At 37.5% G+C, this 21,707-nt stretch overlaps 1 protein-coding gene across 3 annotated transcripts in view; it reads left to right on the forward strand.

The window, feature by feature from the left end:
• The first annotated feature begins 19,072 nt into the window (after nt 1-19,072).
• KRAS (KRAS proto-oncogene, GTPase) overlaps nt 19,073-21,707 on the forward strand; it is a 38,927-nt gene continuing 36,292 nt past the window's right edge. For 2 of the 3 annotated variants that reach the window (XM_044677534.1, XM_044677533.1), the window contains exon 1: nt 19,073-19,240. The gene's annotated coding sequence lies outside the window, so the exon portion shown is untranslated. Of the gene's footprint in view, nt 19,241-19,516; nt 19,688-21,707 lie in introns of those variants that run through there. The other variant, XM_044677531.1, reaches the window with a different exon arrangement.

Genomic DNA, 21,707 nt, shown 5'->3' on the forward strand with positions numbered 1-21,707 from the left:
AAGGGAGATATAAAACTGGGGAGAAAATAGATCATAAAATGATAAACATGGATCTGCCTATTTATAGTAGGCCATATGAGGCTTTCACCAATCAGGACACTGAAGGGGGAAAGGCCCAAGGTGGGATTTCTAGAATTGAAAGAATTAAGTTCTATAGGACATGGTCTTATGCCCAAAGAGCAAGGTGATTATTGAGAAGCTAGGAGGGACTAATTAACCATATTTATAAATACTAAGTATTTATGTCTACAAAGTAACAGTAAACTTTGCAACAGTAATTGTTGCATATATGTATAATATAGTGTACAATAAGAACAATAATTCAAATAATTCTCTAGGTAGAGAATCATTCCTTTAGACTCTTATTTGTAATGCTAAAGGTGAGAGAGAGGCAAAAAAAAAAAAAAAAAGTTGTAAGATCTCTCAGAAGCCAGCAGAAACTCTATAATCTGTGAAATCTGTAACTAGAAATGGTACATTGATGTCATGTATCAGTAACAGGAATTTACTTCCCAGAAAGTAGCCTCACCTCCCTGTCAAAGAACAAAGAAATGAAAAATTAAGGCTACCTTTCACAGCCTTTGCTGTTCTTCTGAATGGGAAGATAGGAACAATCATGTCACTTGCTTTTCAGAGTTTAAAAATATTTTGTGGCCTGAAGGCATCTTGAAAGAATTTGCCTTTGTCTCTGTAATTAAACAATATCATAGTTTTCCTTTAAAACTAATAAAAAGAGAAAGTGTTCTGTTTTTTGTATTTTGTAATTTATTTTTAGGAAAAATTATGTTCAATTATGAGGAAACCTTTGAATGTGGGTCCTTTGTTCATTTCCAAGACTCATAAGAATAGCACATAGATAGCCTGTTGTTTTGAAGTATTCTTGGTATGTTGGGTATAGTTTATGAATATTATTGACAAATTTTAATCTGCAAATACAAGACAACAAGAACATTTGGTGAAAAAATAGGATGTCATTTAATCTATTAGTGCTTTCATTATAGAAAGCACACATAGTAGTCTTCCGAAGTCCCTGGGTAAATGTGTTTATCTCTATTAATGATATGGATGCTTTGCAACCAAGACCTGCTGAATATAAATTGAGGTTGATGATAGTCATACATTATGTATTATACTGAAGAGCTCTGCCACAGTAACATATTTCCTGGGTAACAGAACATTTCATACAAAAACTAGATAGGCAGTGTTTTGAATGAAAGGGATTAAGAAACTGTGAATGATACATATGTATGTATGTATATCTTTGTAAATATTCATGTATATAAACATATTTGAATATTGAGAATACATAACCTGCTCTTAAAGACTATCTCAGAAAAGAGTTCGAATTGATTTATTATGTTTTTATAATGATGAGGGCAAACATTTTTTTCTTTTAAGTGCTAAACATGCTTGTGATGATAAATTGGTCTCACACATTCCCATTTCAAAATGGAAATTGCTGCTTCAGTTGTCTTCAGTTACATGAGGACACGGACACCTAAGAATTGAGTTCTTATTAAACATTATCATGACTATGCCCCATCTTGGTCTCTTCCTACTCAAGCAGCAATAATAGCAATGAAAATATAGTTTTATAGTCAGTGCCTATCATAATGGCTTGGTATGTTTTTGTCTCTGTTCAATGAAGTAACCGTGTAGAAAGGCAAACAAATCATTCATTTTTTTATGAGCTATTTGAAAAATCAAATAAGATTTTACATAAATAATATACCACTGGATATACTTATCTTTATTGGTTTTTACATTTGTCCATTTCCCTTTTCTTTTTCTCAGAATTAGCAGCTTGTTCAAACAGTTAGGGCTGTTTTTTATAATAGCAAACAATATCCTAGTCTTATTTTATCCTTCCTTTTAATTTAGCATTTGTTTTGACTTTTGTTTTAGATCATCAATGATATGACTGTACACAGACATCTGATTCTAAAATGATTAGAATTACATTATATAATGTATAATATAAATTATATAAATAACAAACTATTTCTTTTCTCTTAAGATTTAATAAATTGTATTTTCTTTAAAGCTGCTATGTGAGAAGTATCTAGGTCTAATGGACAGAGAATTAACCTAGGATTCAAGAAGACCTGGGTTCAAGGCTTGCCTCTGACACATACTGATACTATGATCATGGGCAAGTCTCTTAACCTCTTAATACCTGGGGCAAGCCTCTAAGACTATAGTTAATTGCTCATTCATTCTTCATTTTTTAAGAAGACCAATGATCATGATGAGTGATGCCTTGGCTTTCAAGTGAATTGAATTTAATTGAGACAGAGTTGAACAAATTTATATTCTTTCTTCCAGAGTCTTTGAAAGTCCAGTGGCAAGACAGAAGTCAGGATAAATGACAATGGCCCCAGACGCAGTGGATGATTTTGAGATCTTTGATGTCTAAACAAACTCTATGTGCTCCATAGCTCCTGCTTAAGCCTCCTTCATGACCACTAGAGCAAATTATTCCACTAGAAGAAGTCTTGGGGTAGACAAATATAGAGTAGATGCCTATTGACATTAGTAGAAGCTGCTTTACTGAGAGTTCCCTATCCCATTTATACTATAGGTCTTTAAAAAAACCATGTGTACACACTACATAGAGCATCTTCTTTCTTTCAGTACCCATCATATACTGGTTTGAGTCGTCTCAGGACTTTTACTATCTTTGAAATAATTCAAATATAAAATCTCTTATATATTTGACTCTTCCCTCTTCCTCACTACTCCTAGATCTAATCACTCACACAAGATCTTGTCAATTCTGCCTCCACAATTCAGACATTTATTTAGTACTTTCTACACGCAATGTGCAGGAAATACAAAAACAAATCAGTCTTTATATGTTTATGTGGAGGAAAGCATATGAATAAAATTATCTAGGGGACCTCCATCTCAGAAAGCCTCAACAGGTGGAATCAGACTCACGTGATTGAAGGCTGACACCTGTGTCCCTGCACAGGTTTGGTGTTACTACATCTGGTATGAAGGCTGTTGGCCAATAGAAGGATCTGGAAAGATCCAGGGGAGGAACTGAGAGGGAAATTTGAAAAGCCAGTGTGGGAAGTAGAGTCCATCTCTTTGCTTCCATTCCTTTATCTGCCTCTAGGATGGCACTTTGCTGGAGCTTTTTACCTTATCTTTTGATCTCTGGTGAGCAGTAGTGTGGAGGGAACCACAGGCTGCAATGGGGACCATAATTTTCTTAGAAGGGCTGAAAATCTTATTTCTTTTCTTAATTTTTAAAATCTAGACTACTTTTCCATGGTTACTTGATTCATGATTCCCCTTGCCCTCCCAGCTGACAAGCAGTTATACTAGGTTATACATGTATCATTGTTCAAAACCTATTTCCATGTTATTCATATTTGCCATAAAGAGATCTTTTAATGTCAATACCCCAATTACATCCCTATCACACTATGTGATCGATCATATATTTTTCTTCTGCATTTCTGTTCCCACAGTTCTTTCTCTGGTTGTGGACAGAGTTCTTTCTCCTAAATTCCTCTGGATTGTCCTGGATCACTGCATTGCTATTAGTAGAGAATTCTATTACATTTGATTGTGACATAATGTATCAGTCTTTGTGTACAATGTTCTCCTGATTCTGCTCCTTTCACTCTGCATCAATTCTTGGAGGTCTTTCCAGTTAACATAGAAATCCTCCTGTTCATTATTCCTTTCAGCACAATAATATTCATCACCAAGATACCACAACTTGTTCAGCCATTCCGCAATTGATGGACACCCCCTCATTTTTCAATTTTTTGCCACCACAAAGAGCGCAGCAATAAATGTTTTTGTCCAAGTCTTTTTGGAAACCTTATTTCTATCTTTCTCTTTATTAATAAATGCTTATAAACCTAGTAATAAGCCTACAAGATCAATTTTTATTTATAACAGAAGGGAGGGCAAGGATCCACAGACAAGTAAATACAAGTTTTAAAAGAATTTTAAGTGAAAGAATATGCTAACATCTGAGTGAACTAGAGAAGTACTCATGGAGGCAAACTGTAAGAATGTAGGAAGTAGAGATGAGTTAAGCATGTATTCTGACCTCAGATACTTCCTAGTTATGTAACCTTGGACAAATCATTTAAACCCATTGCCTAGTCCTTACTGCTCTTCTGTCTTGGAACTAATAGTATCAAATCTAAGACAGAAGGTAAGGATTTTTAAAAATAAAAAATTTAAAGAGTGTATTCTTGGCATGAGACAAGTCATAGAAGCAGTAGATAAATGCCAAGTATGGGTACATGATGAAACCAACTCTTCTGTCTCTTATATTCATTCTCTAGGAATAATCTATACTCTCTATTGTTTAGCTGCACCTTCTAGAAGTCTTCGGATTTCACTTAGCGTGAGACTGTTCATATGAATTTGGCTCAGCCTTCACTAATTTGCGAACTCCTCCACTATTGGATAAATACCACACATTAAGAGTACCTGCAGGTTGTCTATGAAGGATGTATTTTTTTGGCATTCTCTATAGGTCTTTTGGTCTGTCCTGACTTCTGCCCGTAGGCTCTCTCCTTCCAAAACGGAAATCCAGAGACAAGCTCACGGACTCTTAATTTAGATTGTGCTGGAAAAAATCTGATCCTTTAGCCTTCTGTTATTGTTTGCTCTTTATTGGCATAATCTGAGATGACAGCATAAGCAAGAAGGTCCCAAAAGTCACCAGTTGGAAAGCCCAAATATTTCACTGGCATCCTCAAAATATTGAAAGAACCAGAGGAAAGCCCCTCAAATGCATTCACTGGATTTTCTACATGGAATTTCTGGAAAATTGTGGATAAGAATCACTCAAAATCAAGAAGATTGTGATATGTGTTGATGAAGGAAGCATCTATCTAATCTAATTCAAGACATCATCTTATACTTTGGGCATAGGCAAAATGAAATCATGTATTGTAATATAGGATTGATAACTATGCCATGTTAATCCTATATTACAGTATAGGTCAAAATATTAATGCATATTTTTGGTTTTATATTAAAAATCACTTGACACATGTTCAAACCAGTGGAAATGTTCATTGGCTTTGGAGGGGGAGGTTGGGGGGTGAAGAGAAAAGTAAGAACATGAATCATGTAACCATGGATACCTTTTCTAAAAAATAAAAATTATTAAAATAATGAAGAATGAAAAAAATAAAAATCACTGAAGGGAAATACATGTATGATAAATTGTATAACATGTTACTTGATCTTTTGTTTATTTTATCCTCCTTTTTCCTATCAGAGAAGAGTAAGGAAATTTGTTCTGAATCCTCACTCTCCCCTCACCCCACTCAGCTATTCCACTGTTTCAGTGACATTAATTTGTAATGTTCCTTTCAAGAAGCATTGTTTTTATTCCACCCTTCTCCTTATTCCTTTCCCCTTTTAGGAAACTCTAAAATCTATTCCTAGGAATGTTGATTCTCAAAAGCAGTAGGGTACATTGAGAAGTGTTCTGTGACCTTTCTGTTATCCCTTATCCCTTTTGAACCTCGGACCCCCTACAATCCTCTTTAAACTGCATCTCCCTAGGGTCCCAACCACTTTTTCCCTCCTAGTGGGAGACAATACAAAGTTATATGACCCTTCCTTGGAGAAACTGATCTCCTGACATATTCAAACCAACATCTCACTCCCATCCCCAGCCATTAGTTTGTTGAAACAATCTTTTCTCACCCCTTCCTGTTTCTTCGGAGTTTGTTTAGCTGTCAAACTGTTCCTTTTTTGCTGTCTATATCCAACTCTATTCTTCCCTCTGTGAAGTACCTTACAATATTCTATCCTTAGTTTTTTGCCATCTCAAAGGCAGAAGGAGAAACTAAAAGTCTGTTTTTTATCTGTCCTCTCAAGTCCTGACCAGTCTACTAGAATCTTTTTGTCTCATTCTTTCTTATGCCTCATTTCCAAGGAAATCCTCTGTATTTTGTCATTGCCTATGATGCTGAATTATTGATGAGGAAATTAGATTTTTCTCCTGAAATATTAGGTCTCAATGATCTTCTGATTTTTCCAGTTATGCATTTTGTTCCTTAGATTCTTTGCCAATTGATGCTCTCTTCACATAGGAAAGGCTGGGAATCAAACTCAGGTCCTTTAACTCCAAATCCCATGCCATTTGCTGATTTTTTTGTCAAGAGTTTTAATTTATATCCTTATTTCTTCCATATTTTGGCTTCCCTCCTCCCTTTAAATACTCTTCTGAATCACTGCAGAATTTGCTGGGGGGGGGGGTTGGGGTTTGCATTGTAGAATGTGTGATATCATCTTCTTTGTCTTTATTACTCTGCTGATTTTTCCATGGTCTCCTTGCTATGATCCTTTCCCTTCTAAAGACCTGATGTTGTTCCTCTCCCCCAGCCCCTAATAACTATTATCTTTTCTCTCAAACTGTCAGCTTGGATGAGGTTTACCCTCCTTCTAGAGGAAAAGGTTAGCAACTGAGACAATGTTTTAGGGTGGTTTTGAGAAGCCTCTACAGTTGGATGGAGGAGTGTGTCAATTATTAAGATTCCAGTGCAAGAAATTAGCAAATAATACAAATCATGATTTGATTTATTGATCTGTTGATTTGTCTAAATTTAAGAAAGTGGTAGAAAAAATGTTAATAATGCAGATTTAACTTAAAAGCATATAGTGTGTAGTTTTTGTTTTGTTGTAAAGGTCATTGTTAAACATTTACCAACATATCACTTGTTGGGGTATGAGAGTTTTTAAGGAGGACTGAGAGCATGAGAGCTTACTCAGTTCCCTTCAGGGCTACTCTTTCACCCTTGGTATCTGCATGCCACCCAACTCTCACCTGTGACTCCAAGAAGCTGTAGCATGCCCAGTAGCCAAACCCTAGTAACACTGCCTTGGCAGACAGGTTAAACCAGGTTGAGGGTAGCTGGTAGGCTTTAAACCTGTTTGTCATCTAAGAAGAAGTCTACCCCAAGCATGTGAAGACTTCTCTCTGGGGGAATGGGTAGAAGAGAACAATTTCTTACAAGGCCATGAAAGTATCTGAGCTCTGAAGTGTGCTTAGGGCTTGTTAAGACATCAAAGACATCATCCAGGGCATCTTGGGTGTTGCCTGTCATTCTGACTTTTGTCTTGCTACTGGATTTTGACGACACTGGAAGAGAGACTAAGATTTAATTTTGCACAACTCTGCCTCACTAAAATCCAGTTCATGAACAAGTCAAGACATCACCCAAAATGATTTCATTGGTCTTCTTCCAAAACATAGGATGAATTGAACAACAGTTGGATCTATTCTAGATTAATACCACTCTTCTGAGTTCCACTCTTCTCTCTAAAACATGACTTACTTTCATTCTTAGGCTCATATGTTAGAGCTGATTATGGAGGCATTAGAAGAGAGACCCCAGGATACTACTGTGGTGGGTGCTCCAAGATGTTTTTGCAATGAGGTCTGTTTTCCATCTTTCTTTTTTATTCCTTCTGCTGGCTGTCTAAGTCTCCTATGCTTATTAATTAGTTATAACACCTAGCCTCCTTACTCCTCCAGAATCTTGTCTTCTGGGAATCAAACTTTTCCACGTGCCTTGCCATGTAGTAACAACAACATCTACCCTTCTTACTCCTATAGAACCTTGCTCTCTGGGAACTATACTTTTCCATATCTACCCTCATTCCTTCTTCTCAAGTACATTGCATCCACACATCTCAACCTACCCTGGAAGCAAGGTTCATCATGGGGATATCATCAAAAGGCTAACTCCAAAATTCAGTGCCTGAAACTGCAGCAGCTATTAGGGTAAAGAACCATACTAGGACACTGAAGCTTGGACTGAGGGAGAAGGAAGTAAGCTGGAGGAGATAGAAGTGAAAAGCTGGTGAGTTGGGGTTCAGTTATTTTTCCTGTAAGAATTATCTTGTGGAATATTTGTTCAATTTCACTCTTCCTGCCCATGATAAATTTGCTGCATTTTGGAACATTTTACCTGTTCTTTTAAAATTGGGGGAGTCATTCCAATACTATGAGAAAAAACTGAAAACTTTTCTATCTTATGCCATACTACTTATTCTGATTGAGTGGAAAAAAAATACAATTGATAGAGAGTTGCCCCTAGATTAGTTCTTCCTCTGCTATTATTCAGGATTCTCCCTCTGAAGTTCTGTGGTTTTTTGGGTTTTTTTTTTTTTCTGTTTACAAATGGGCAAATTACTTATATATACTCTTTGTTTATAAGGACTCTGAGGGATAGCTAAGCTTTATAAAACAATTCATAGCATACTCCTTAGCAGGGAAGGGGAAAAAAACGAACCTTTCTTTATTAGTACTACACACTGCTAAGTAGAAACATATGTAAAAAATGATTATTTTTATAATACTGCTTTTGGACTAATAAGACTACCTTAAAGAATAAATTAGAAGTATATTTCCACAAAATGAAGCATTTTGCAGTATTATCATTAAAACCTAACCATATTCCACATTAGTGCCCTCAGCCCTACTCTAATGACATTATACTAATTTTTGGAGATCAGTCCAGCTTACACTTAACCATAGCTATCCTGTCAGTTCATCTTAGCTTTCTCCAAGTGACTTTTGTCCTTCCTTTTATAACAAGTAGAACTCAATGTTCCCTCCCCTGATGGACCAGTAATGCTTTATCTTCTCTCTGCTTAACCCTGTTCCTATAGAACTAGTGACTCTCTGCTAATGTTGTTTCTCTTAATGTTTCATAGAACTAATTACTTTTGGGAGGCATGATTTGTATTTTAGTATAAATAACATAATATAAGGTCATGTCAAAAAAGTGTTCATATGGATATTTATATACTTGTAGATTAAAGTATTAACCTTTTTTGTTTTATCATTTACCATTTTTGTTAGCATGTTCATTTATACTAATTTTCAGTAATTATCACAATGTCATGGTAGAGCATTAAGACTGTAAAGCTTTTGGGGTGTTTATGTGTTTACATGTGTAGACCAAATCTGTGAATGAGTTGATTGGAATAGATAACTTTCTATGGGAAGATTCCCTCTACTAATGCAGATTGGAATCTTTTCTACTACATAGGGGCACTTGCCCAGGGTCATCAGGGAGCCACCATGTGCCAGAGGTGAGACTTTAATCCAGGTCTTCCTGATTCTGTGGTCAGTTTTCTATCCATTGGCTATGCTGCTTCCCACAATACTACATATTTCTCCTTTACAGTAATGTGATCATATGCAAGAAGATACTATACTTGCTAATTTTGTCAACACCAGTTAAAGAAAGAAATGCTAATTTCACACATTGTTTACTCTTTGCAAATATACATTAATGCCATTTAAATACTAATAAACCAAGTCTTAACAAAGAAGTACTTTTTTTTTTCTCAGCCACTTAGAATTGATGGGGAAAAAGTCAAACAGATAATTTGCTTTCTGATAAAAGTGTTCCACATTATTGGTTTAATATATAACTCCTGCCTTTTAATTTTCATAGAACTGTATGTTCCATTTTTAGAACTGCACAGTCCTCATGAGCTACTTTCTCTAACTCTATATGAGAGAGCTAAAAGTCTGAAAAGACTTTAGGTTTTAATTGACCACATAAATATAACAAGTGACAAGGGGTATGTGTATACCATGAGCATCTGCAGTTATATCTACGTGGCTTTGTAGAAAGATTTTCTTTGGTAAAATGAAAGGTTTTCCTTACACTGCCAATTTCTGAAGTTTGACCACTACATTTCTCAAAGAGTTATACTTTGGTTTTTCTGTTTTGGTAATCTATGCATCTTATTGTCTGTCCCTTGCTCTCTGTTTCCAGTGCTTTTAGAGAAAGTCTTATACTTGTACTTTCTCTCATCCCCACAGAGTGTGTGTTTGATATTTTTAATATAACATCTTTGGGATGAAATCTGTTATCATGGAACTATCTTAATATCTCTTCTGTTCTATCCTTAGAGGCAAGGGGTCCCCATGCCCACGAGTCTTCAGGCAGAGACTTGATAACTATTTGGTAGTCCTGTAGGAATACCTTAAATAACTAAACCAGTTATTGGGTACTGAGGAACTTCCTGGTATATAAGTGGGTCAGTCAGTGGTCAAACATGAATCATTTCTGTCAATCAGAACTCTGCAATAGGCCAGTCTTCACAATTTAAGGTCAGTTGTTTTGACTTTATGGAATCAATGTTTTTCTACTTTTTGTCTTCTATTGTGACAAATTTCCTTCCACTTAAATATTTTTTTTAGTATAAATTTTTCTCAGAGACCCTACTATTTTGCAAGAAGCAGGATAGAAAACATTGTTTGAGATCAAGAGTCTTGGGTTAAAATCCTGGTTCTGCCATCTATTACTTGAGTGGCCTTGGTCAATTTGCTTAACTTCTCTGGACTCTAGTTTCCTCATGTGTAAAATGAGGGACTTGGATTAGATGGCCTCTAAGGTCCTGTCTAATTCATATGGTTTTTTTTTTAATCTATTCCAAATTGCTCTCATGTTTGTCTTTTTAAACTTCTTTGAGAACTCTGATTTCCAAAATAATTTTAATTCTATTTTCACTTCTTTTCATTACTTTACTTCTCTTCTAAATTATTCGGGAATTTGTGTATACATGTGTGCAAATCTTTTTTTCAATTGCATTGTTCAATTATTTCTAATAATTCTACAGAATTTATTATATTCTGTCACTGGAAATTTTCAATCCACTATCCTCTCTAAAATATTTATTCATAATATTGTCTACTTTTCTGTTGTTTATTTTTCTTTCCTCATGAATCTTACTGTTGGTTTATATGAGTGATTTCTTGGCTCATATCCAACTGTTTTTCCCTCTCAGCTTTTTTGTCATCTACTCCTTCCCTTCTGAACCAGAAAGTGGAACCTTCCCATATCCACTGTTACCTGTTCTATCCTGTTCAGACAACTGGAACTGGACTACTTTACCCATGTTATAGAGTGGGAGTTGCAGTTTGGCTGGATCTATGCTGAACAGGAATTCCAGGAGGAGACGACTTCAACTGTATTCATATTTTCCTCTCCCCTTTCTCTTATTAGGGAAATCCTTTACCTTCTGTACTAGTCAGGTGTACAATGTTATATCCTTATTGCATCCACAGCTATTAACTTCTTCATCAACTGGACAAGTTAAATACTCTCCCTTCTTAAGTTGGGGTGAGGAATATTAGACTGGGTTACTGCCAAGAGAAGGCTTTGAGGCAACAATAGATGCCAACATAGCTAAAGCTTGGAATGTAGGCCTAATCATACTAGAAGTAGGGCATATTAGATGCTCCTGAGGGCAATGGACCCATAATGCAGACTTCTGTTGTCATTTTCAGAGGTCTTTACCTCAGTGAGAAGTAAGACAAGAGGTTAAGTTACTTGTCCTGGCTCACACACTAATCTGGGTCAGAGTCAGTATTTAAACCAAAGTTTTTTCTGAATTCTATTTGAATTGAACTGTTTCAATATTCACTTCTTTTTCTTACTATTATAATTTTGAAGTATTATAAATATAATATATTATATACTATGAAATATATTATATAAGATATAACAACACAATAGTAAATCAAATATTATAACTGTAATATTTTGAGTACTCATTTTCTTTCCTTATTATTATAATTTTGAAGTACATATTCATGTATTGTTGTTTTGAGGTTGTGGACATGACTGAGATGCAATCACTCATTCTGCTATTTTTGCTAAACCCATTTTCTTGTCTTTTTTTTTTTTTTAGTATGAATAGAACCTTTATATCTGTAGACTGTTGTAATCTATTTTGGAAAAAGTCATATGTGCTAGTTTTTGTTAAAAACTGGTTCTGCTCTATACCTAAAGGTTTTAACAAGGGTTCTTTATGAAATTCTTACATTGCATTGCCTAATACGAATTTCCTTGAAGGCTTTAAATAAACATTACTATTAGTAACATTTTAATTTCTTGTGCTACATGGAAGTAAGTACTTCTTTTATCCTTACATGTATATTAAAATATAACAGACTTTTCAACTCTCACTTATAACTGTCTCCTAAGGTCTTCTGGCCTGTTACATAAAGGAATACTATTACTGAAAAAGAAAGATCAAAGGAATACTTTATAGGATCAGTATGGTAGGATATCTCTTCCTATTCTATTTCAAGATTCATGCCCTTTGACTTCATTTAGGGTTTGGACATCATCAAATAATGTCCAACAACTACTGGAAAAACTTATCAGGATAGTTAATTGCTTCATCCAATCACAGAATATTAGATAGACTAGTCCAAAAGGGTTATTGTTTTAGAAAGTTATACTGATATAGTTGAGCAGACTTCTGCTTGAATACACATTACTATAAAAAATATAAAAAATGTGTGTCACGTATTTGTATTGTATATAGTTTATAATATAAATACACGTATAATCTAACATCATATAATATCATATATGACTATCATAACAGAAACACAGGAAAATCAGATTTGCAATCATCAACACAATACATCCTTGGCAAATAAGCAGGAAACATTTTTTTAAATTTTTGATTCCTAAAATTATTTTTTTAAATTATTTTTTATTTTAAACCCTTAACTTCTATGTATTGACTTATAGGTGGAAGAGTGGTAAGGGTAGGCAATGGGGGTCAAGTGACTTGCCCAGGGTCACACAGCTGGGAAGTGTCTGAGGCCAGATTTGAATCTAGGACCTCCCGTCTCTAGGCCTGGCTCTCAATCCACTGAGCTACCAAGCTGTCCCCCTAAAATTATTTTTAAAAAATCTACATGACATACTTTGATCTATTTCATTAGTAGTTATGAGGAAAATTATTTAAAGTTTACAAAATCCTATGTAAATGTGAATTACAATTGGAATTATTAGTAATAATAGAACAAATAAATTAGGACAAAAACTAAAAATAAATTACTTAATACTGATCTATAAAACCTGTTTTTAGAAAGGATTAATTCTATCACATTTATGCAGAATGGAATTTTTTTCTTCTTATTTCTATCATTATAAAGCTCTCTACATAATATGTGGACAATTTGATATATTTAGTGATTTTATACAGTCAGTCAATAACCATTTATTAAGGCTCTATGATGAGCCTGACACTGTGCTAAGTGCTGGGAATACAAAGATGCTCTATTCATTGGCCCACCTAACTGCTCTAGAAACAGATTTAAAGAAGTCGAGTGGCACCTAGTATGTATCAGGTGTAAAATTTGAACCCATCTGTTTCAAATTCTTAAATGCAGGACTCTATCAGCTCTACTACTGTGCTTCTCCATAAGAATGGGGTGGCAATGTCCAAAGGAAAAGGCCAGACCCTGCCCTAAATTAGCTAATAGAGAAGACAACATGTAGATAATGTGGGATCCATACAATAATTAACAGTGGGAAGGTACTTAAATTAAAGGGGATCAGGCAAGGCTTCTTGTAGAAGGTAGAGTTTTTAGCTGGGGCTTTAAAAAGCCAAAAGCAGAGGAGAGGAGGGACAGATGGGATGGATGGGGAATAGTCAGTGAAAATGCCTGGAACTATGAGAAAGTCTTATACAAAGAACACGAAAGTGGCCAGGGTCACTGAATCAAAGGAGGAGGGAGTAAATATCAAGAAGTCTAAAAAGGTGGGGAGAGGGCAGGTTATGAAGGTCTTTAAACATCCTACAGAGAACTATATGTATATATTTGATCTAGGAGGTGGTAGGGAGCCATTGGAATTTTTTGAGTAGGGGACAAGAGTGACATGATCAGACTTGCACTTCAAGAAAGTCATTTTGACAGCCGAATGGAGGGTGGATTGGAGTGGGGGCTCAGAGACTTTTACCAGATCATTGCAATATTCCATACACAGACAAACTATAGTTCTTTTTCAACTCTCTGTTTTCCTCCTAAAACTACTAATCAATTTTTGCTCTTCAGTGAGTATTGAAACAGAGGTAGTATACCAGAGTGGATAGAAATCAGGAAAGCCTTTGGTCCAAATCCTGGCTCAATTCCAGGATAGCTGTATGAGCCAGGACAAATCACTCAATCTCTTGCTTCAATTTCTGCACATATAAAAATGAGGATAATAGCACCTATCTTACAGGGTTGTTTTTAGGATCAAATGAAATATTTGTAAAGCAATTTTCAAACTTAAGAAACTATGTAAATGCTAGCTGCTGTTATTATCAACAAGGGGCTGTTATCCTGAGGAGATAAGGAATAGGAGAAAGAATAACAGAGTCTTGTAGGGAAGGGATAGCAAGGATCATAAGGTACAATTTAGATCTAGAAGCAATCATAGAGATTAAGTAAATTGCCCCCTCATTTTTCAGGCAAGGAAACATAATTTTTCAAAAAAAATTCTTGGGGGCAGCTGGGTGGCTCAATGGATTGAGAGCCAGGCCTAGAGATGGGAGGTCCTAAGTTCAAATCTGGTCTCAGACACTTCCTAGCTGTGTGACCCTGGGCAAGTCACTTGACCCCCACTGCCTAGCCCCTTTTTTAATTGATTGGAAGGTAAGGGTTTAAAAAATAAACAAATAAATAAATAAATAAAAATAAATTCTTACCTTTTCTCTTATAATTGATATTACCAATTCCAAGGCAGAAGAATGATAAAAGATAGGGAATTAGGGTCAAGTGACTTGCCCAGGGCTACACAGGTAGGAAGTGATTGAGGTGAGATTTGAACCCAAGACCTCTGGTATCCAGGCCTGGCTCTATCCATTGAGCCACCTAGCTACTCCAAAAACAGATTTAAAGAAGTTGAGTGGCAACTAGTATGTATCATATGTAAAATTTGAACCTGTTTCAAACTCTTAAATATAGGACTCTATCAACTCTACTATTGTGCCTCTCCAGAAGAAAGGGGTGGCAAATGTCCAAATTCATGGAGCTGACCAGAAGTGAAGCAGGACTATATATGGGCAGAAATACAAAGGGGGCAATGAAGTTGCTAGAAGACCTGCCAAGACATGATATTTTTAATCCATTTTTCAGGTAGGAAGATGGATTAAGGGTAATTTTCTCTCCAGAATATACTGGGGAAGGGAAAAGTGGATCAGCACTTATTTGGGGGAATGGTTGCTAGGAAAGTTTCTAATAGTTTTCATTTCCTTCTTTGTTCCAATTAACTATCTTTAATGATCCTATGCTAGGGTCTCTCTGTATTTTTTTTTTTTGTTAGTATGGTTATATCTGAATTTCTAGATCCCAGCTGATTTCAGATGTTTCTACTTCCATAATTAGCATATATTTCTTATTATATTATCATTCATCTGTTTAATATGGGTGGAATCTAGCATAACTAGAGTAACTTGCAAGCCCCTTGAATTCAGTGCCTTGTATGTCCTTGTTACTTTCTGGGTCTAGTTCATTTTGTTTCATATAGAATCTTGATATTTATTAATAATTATCAACTGAGCATTATAAGAATGTTCTGGCAGTATGTTGGGTATATTGGGAAATGGAAAATTTGAACACTGCTATAGCAATCTAGGGATAATGGCAAGGACTTGAACTAAGGTAAGACAGTTAAAGTGTAGAGGAAGGAATGATAGGAAAACATTTTGAGATTTGATGACCTGGATGTGGGAGATGAGGTAAAAATAACTGAGTTTTTTTCTATTCCTAGAATGCTCTTATTTCCTTTAAAATGTTTGTTTTTATAAATATATAAGTAGGTATATTTATATTAAACAAAAATATAATTATATATACATATATATATATATAGTTTTTATATAACTCACTAATATCTCACCAAGAGACATTTCTTGGGAACTCTGGGAACATATTAAACACCTTTTTCCTTCACTTAAAAATATTTTTAAAATAAATATTTCTTTAGTCTGAAGTCCTTTTCAGAACTTTCCCTTTAGGGAAGTGTGGGAAAAGTTAAGATCCCAGGAATATGAATTTAACCTGGTCCCCATACTTAGAATAAAAAGTAGTTAAGATCATTGCCTTCCCATTTCTGGAAGAGAAAGACTGTGACTCCCCTTAGGGTATAGCCGTCCACATTCATAATGACATTTATTAAGCTATTATTATGTGCTAGGAATACAAATACAAGCAGAAAAATTGGCCCTCTCCTCAAAGACCTAGCATTGGAAGGGGATACATAAGAAGGAAGCTGAAAATAGTTGGTGAGGGCAGAAAGAAGAGATGAAGGTACTTGGCTAGTGGGGTGGGTTGACAACAGGTCCTGGAAGAGAAAGTCAGGGATAGTACAGAGTACATTCTGGAGAAGAAAGAAGGTTTGACTGGCTTGGTTACCCTCTTTAAAATTGTAGGTTCTGCAGGAATGAGGCAATTAGCAAGAGAGGCAGTAGGGGAGGAGGGTAGTTCCAGACTGAAGTCCAGGACATAGTGAGTTTTCAGGTTGAAGAAGTTTCTGGAGCTTTGAAGAGAAAATCTGGGATCCTGGGGAGTGTGGCTAGGGAGGAATTAGGGTTAGGGAAAAAGGGCTAAGGTACAGACACCCAAGTCTTTCCATTTCTAGTGCAAAGCAGGGGGAGTTGTCAAAAGAGGAACTGAGTGCCCTCAGGAGAAGTTTTTAGTGACTAGTTCTATTCGACTGAGTAGAATGTTAACTCAAAACTGAATTAATTCTTATGAATGCTACTTCAAATTCTCTTAGGGTAGAGAGGTGTGATGTGATGTGTGTGTTGTCTGTATGTGCACAATTCTTTTTTGACAGTTCTACAACATATAGAAGCTTGGATTTAGAATAAGATTAAATTAATAAAATTATTTCTGAAAGACATCCTGAAAACATATAGTATTGTCTTTTTTTCCAACATAATAAAAAACAAGAGTCTAGTAACATGGAGCAATATTAAGAAAGTCTTCCATCATATTCAATGTACCACACCAGTAATTTCTAATGCAAAGGAACAGAGATATCTTGTCATATATCTTTTTTTCATATCTCATATCTATCTTCTTGGTCATTATGCTTTTACAGTATTCAGTTGGGGATTGTTCTGTTCTTGTTTTTTTCTCCCATTTACATTGTGACAAGCTTCTTCAATTAGTTATATGTGTTCCCATGCTCCTCTGTACTCATCTTCAAATTTTCTTATATAGTCATATTTCATTACATGAATATGCCACAACTTATTTAGCTATCACCCAAATAGTAGATGTTTACTTTGTTTCAAAGTTTTTTGCTACTACAAAATGTGCTTCCATAAATAATATGGAATATGGTGGCCTTTTTTCATTTTTCCCCCCATTGACTCTACTATCCAGTGACCAATTTAAAAAGCAGCTCAAATCCCATTTCTTTAAGGAAGCTTTCCAGATTCCCCATCCACCCAGTAAACAATAATTCATCTCCTTTGGAGCTCAAATTAGCACTTTGTTTTCAACTCTTAATGCATGTAATATTGATTTAAAATACATATAACCCTAGGAGATATTTGTTATTATTATTATCCCCATTTTACAGATGAGGAAAGCAAGTTAGGAAAAGGATGTTAAGTGAATTGACCAGAGTCTCTCAGCCAGTATTAATTTGTATCCACTGTGCCACCTCACTGGTAAAAACAATACCTAGCGTGAGATGTGGCTTTAGGTAGGATTAGAACTCTTGAAGGAAATAAGGATTTTAAGAGGCAGAGATGAGGCTAGAATGCATTCCAAATCTGGGAGATAGCCTTCTGAGAGTCAATGAAGTATAACCCAAGAAGGTCTGGGGTCAAATGTCCTTTTTGCACCCACTGGCTGTGTGACTTTGTACAAATCACAACCTTCCAGTGCTCCAAGCAACTCTCAGTAAGGTTCTTAACTTCTTCTCCTCCCCACACCCCACTTTGTCAGTCCGTTGAAATTAAAGACTTCATTGAGCATTCCAGAAACAATTTCAAAAAACTTAAGATGAAAAATGCTATTCCATTTACAAAGAGAAAACGATGAAGTTTGAATGAAATTTGAAGAATACTTTAAAATTTTTATTATTGCTGGTCTGCATTTTCTTTTGTAACATAGCTAATATGAAAATGTTTTGCATAACTGCACATGTATAATTTAAATCAAATTGCTTACCTTCTGAAGGAGGGAGTGAGGAAAGAAAAGGTGAGAATTTGGAACTCTAAATTTTAAAAAAACGAATGCTAAGATTTGCTTATATGTATTTGTGTAAAATAAAAAGTAAATGTAAAAAAGGCATGAAATGAAACAGTTTTACAAAGGGAACTCATATTGGAATAGTTATTTTTTTAAAAGTTCAGACCCCAGCTCCATGATTACAGACTGCATTGCAAGTGCTGACCTACCTTTGTGAAGGAGGAGTTACTCATTGTTTCTCTAGTCTATATCAATGAAATAGAGGTAGGAAAATAAAAGAGGTACAGGTAGGAGATGGCATATGGGGTTCAGAGAATAGAAAGTCCGCCAGTTAGCAGAAGAGGAGAGCAGAGCTAGCCTATGAAAGGCTTTCAGTGCCGGGAGAGAAGATGTAGAAGCATAAGTTGTTTCCCCAGTGGTTGATGGAAAGAACCCGTGGAAATATGGACATGAACTGTTGAAGATGTGCTCTGGGCATCTGGGCCTGCAGTCTGCGGCACTAGATGCAGAGGCAGAACAAGGGAGATTCTCCAGCTCTCAGAGTGCCAGAGGAGAGACTCGAAGGTGTGGCGGCTCTCCGTGGATGGGTGTGTGGGAGGGGGACGAGTGTCCACGACCAGGGACAAGGTGAGTGGCTGGAGGGTCGCGTGGGCGGGAGTGCGGTCGGGAGGGTGGAAGAGGATTGGCCAGTTGGCAGCCTCTGTGTGTATGTGGATGGCTGGGGGGGTTGGGAGGGCGGGGCGCTTGTCCCTTAGGCTGGGCGGGGAGCAAGCGAACGCTCTAGCCTCTCCTCCTCCGGCCTGGCTCCGCCTGCACGTGAGGTGCGCCGCCTGCACGAGCTCTCTTCCTCCTTCTCCTCTGTGCTCTTCGGGCTCGCCTCTTGCCTGGTTCCCTCCCTCTTTCTCTCTCTTCCCGCATCGCTCTGGCGGTTCCCTCCTCTCTCTCGCCCGCCCGAAAAGAAGTCGAGCGCGGAGCGCATCGATAACTCGGCCCTTCGCGGCTCCCATCCATTCGCTCGGGGCTCGACTAACCCAGGAGGCTGTGGCGGCGGCGGCGGCAGCGGCAGAGGCGGCGGCAGAGGCGGCAGCAGCAGCGGTGGCTGCGCCTCGGGCTCGGGCTCCTTCGGCGCTCCCCGGCCCCCGCCATTGCAGAGTGGGCTTGAGAGTGGCGCTAACGCAGGCGGCCGTGCGGGCCCGAGACTCAGCGTCTCTCCGGCGCGGAAGAGAGGTAAGGGCCCCGTTGCCCTCCTTCCTGAGTCCCTGCCCGGGGTCCGACCTTTCCTCGCCGGCGCCGGGTTGGGCGGGGCGGACGGAGAGTGAATGAATTAGGGGTCTTAGCGGAGGTGGGGAGCCCCGGTGGGGTGGGAGAGATGGAACCAAGGTGGGGAAGAACCATAGGGGGTGCAGGGAGAGGCTGCCGCTGCTTCCTGAACGGGAATCCCCTTCCTTCTTTCCTTTCTTTCTTCCTTCCTCCCTCCCTCCCCGGAGAGCCGGCCCGGGCTCCAGGCGAGCTGAAACTCGGCCGCCCCGAGGGCGGGTCCGGGCGTGGTGAAGGTTGCGCCCGGGTCTGCCTGTCGGTGGGTCGGTGCACTCCCTCCTGGACGGCTCCCCGCCTTCTCTGCCGAGCTCTGGGTGCCTGGCGCTGTCCTCCCGGCCGCCCTTAGCATCTCCCCGGGTGAGCGAGAAACTTCGTTTGCTGCTGTTGTGAAGTGGTCGTTTTCCTTGTGAACAAAGACGTGTGTGTGTGTGTGTGTGTGTGTGTGTGTGTGTGTGTGTGTGTGTGTGTGTGTGTGTGTGTCGGCTGGGGTTGGGGGGTTGTTGTTCCCCAAGAGAATTAAGAGTAAGTCAAAGACCCCTGTTTGAGGTTACGTTGTGGAGAGTCTAGCTGCAACCTCCGAGTTCTAAACTAGCTCCCTGGTATGTGACATTTTGTAGCCTTGGTAAGTGGCAGCAGCAAGCATTAGGTGTGCGGAATGGAACCTTGAATGAGTTGTAAACGGAAAATGGTTATTTCAGAGAATTTTGCTGAGTCAAGTTTATTGTTAAGCAAGAGGGGGGGAAAATCACCCACAAACTAAAAAGTGGTTCTCTCTACTGAAGAATGAATAACATATTCACCATCCTAGAAGTTACTACAGTAATACCATGTTGTAACAGAACTCCCAACATCTAGCAATAATGACCAGCAATGAGGACTTAGTTGTGGCTGCCAAAACAACCTACTGCAGCCTTTTAATCAGGTGTATGCATGCATATGTTATGGTTAAAGCTCCAGACTGTCTAAGGCTTACTTATGCAAAAATAAGCTTGGGAATTGGAGAGGGAGAAATGACTATTAATATCTAGTCTTAACATTACTATTGATTGATGTCTACATTGATGAACTATGCTTCAGAATGAAAGACTTTATTTAATGTAGTTAATGACAACAAGGCAATGTATGGAGCTTACACTCAAACATATTCTATTTTAAACAACTGACATAAAAATTTGTATTTGCAGAAAAGAGGTAAATTAAGAGTATTCTTACCTTAAATTGTTAGGTTTCTTTTCTTGACAGTGCTACTGTTGCTTAACTTTTTTCTAATTTAGTTTTCTCAACAGTGATGAGCTTGGGGTGGTGCAGTAGATAGAGTGCTGAGCTTGTAGTCAGGACCCAGTTCAAATCCAGCCTCAGATACTTAGTAGCTGGATGATCCTGGACAAGTCACTTAATTCTGTTTGCCTCACTTTCTTTATCTGTAAATGTAAAAGTACCCATCTCCCAAGGTTGTTGTGAGGATCAAATAAAATAATAACAATAATAGTAAAGTGCTCAGCACTTTGCCTGGTACATAGGAAGGGTATTATAAAAGTTAGCTATTACATTATTATACTGCTTGTATATTTACTTGTATATTATTATACTGCTTGTATATTATTATACTGCTTGTATGATTTATTTTTAAGACTTTGAATGATCTATTGCTTTAACTTAAAATGTGATTTTATTTACATTTCACTTTTTAGGAACTCATTGTGGATGTATACAAAAATTGAATCACACAAACCATTTGTGTATAAAATAGAAAGTGATTAGTAATGCACTTCACAAAGACAATGGGTGATCAAAAATGAATAAAACATGAAAGGCATCTGCCTTCTGGGAGCTTACTGTCTATTTAGAGAGATGTGAAATACATGAGTAGATACTATTAGAGGCCCTGAGTTCAAAGCCAACCCTAATGCTCTCTGTGACTTTGAACAAATCGTTTAACCCTTCTCAAGCCTCAGTTTCCTCTACTATAAACTGAAGGAGTTTGACTAAATGACCTTTGAGGTCCTTCCCAGCGCTAAATATATGATCATATGAAGTTATACAAATAGACTACATTAAGTGCCAGTTGAGAGATGCTATGAGAGTTCATAAGAAAAGAGATTACTTCCTGTTTGAAGATCTGGAAAAGCTTTATGGAGGAAATGTCATTTTAGGATCTTTGAATAAGAGAGGGAGGCTGACAAGTATGTATTGAGCCAACTTTGAAGCTGAAGGGTTCAGATTCTACCCTTGACAAATTTTGGCTGTGTGTCCCAGACAGAGTAAGCCACTTTTAACCTATCAGTGCACCTGGCAATTCCCAAAGACTACCTCAGTGCAGAGACTACATTGGTAGAATTTCCTCATATGGGACTTCCCTAAACCAATGAAATCACAG

The sequence above is a fragment of the Gracilinanus agilis genome, chromosome 5 (genome assembly GCF_016433145.1).
Source record: "Gracilinanus agilis isolate LMUSP501 chromosome 5, AgileGrace, whole genome shotgun sequence".
Classification (NCBI taxonomy): Eukaryota; Metazoa; Chordata; class Mammalia; order Didelphimorphia; family Didelphidae; genus Gracilinanus; species Gracilinanus agilis.